Source organism: Orycteropus afer, unplaced genomic scaffold (assembly GCF_000298275.1).
Source record: "Orycteropus afer afer isolate SDZICR_OR568_19922 unplaced genomic scaffold, OryAfe1.0 scaffold00799, whole genome shotgun sequence".
Taxonomy (NCBI): Eukaryota; Metazoa; Chordata; class Mammalia; order Tubulidentata; family Orycteropodidae; genus Orycteropus; species Orycteropus afer.
Window position 1 is genome coordinate 185,109 of NW_006922386.1, and position 705 is coordinate 185,813.

Consider the following 705-nt stretch of genomic DNA (forward strand, 5'->3'; position numbering starts at 1 on the left):
TTATGTGCCGTCGAGTTGGACCCAACTCATAGGGACCCCTCCTTGGGTTTCTGAGGCAGTATCACTACCGAAGTAGAATGCCCCATCTTCCTTCCAAGGAGTGGCTGGTGGGTTTGAACCACCAGTATTCTGGTTAGCAGTCAAGTGCTTTAGGCACTATGCTACCAGAGCTCATTTCATAGCATTAGTGAGCTGAATTACCCAAAAATAATATGGTCAAATTGTGAAAGTGAAGAATTTTAGATACTCTATTAAATTTTTAAAACCTTCAAAATATTTTATGAAAAGTACTTAGGAAGGATGTTTCTGGGTGTCATAAGCAGTTTACACTCAGTTGCTATACTAAATGATTAATGGTTGAAACACCTCCAGCAGTATCATGGAAGAAAATATCTGATGGTCTGTTTATGTAGATTACAGTAAAAAAAGGAAAAAAAAAAAAATTCCCTATGCATGCAGCAGTCTACTCTGTACCACAAGTGTTCATCATGAGTTGGAATTGACTCAATGCCAATACATTTGATGTTGTTGTTGTTTACTTGCCAGCTGCAGTATATATATATATATATATATATATATAAAGATCAAGCAGGACAGAATGGACAAGAAGACAAGCACATAACTTTGATTCTATACACAAAGCCAAATTCTAGACCCTGAGTGGTCTAGAATTCTTTGCACTATTTCTTCTATGGATAACATATA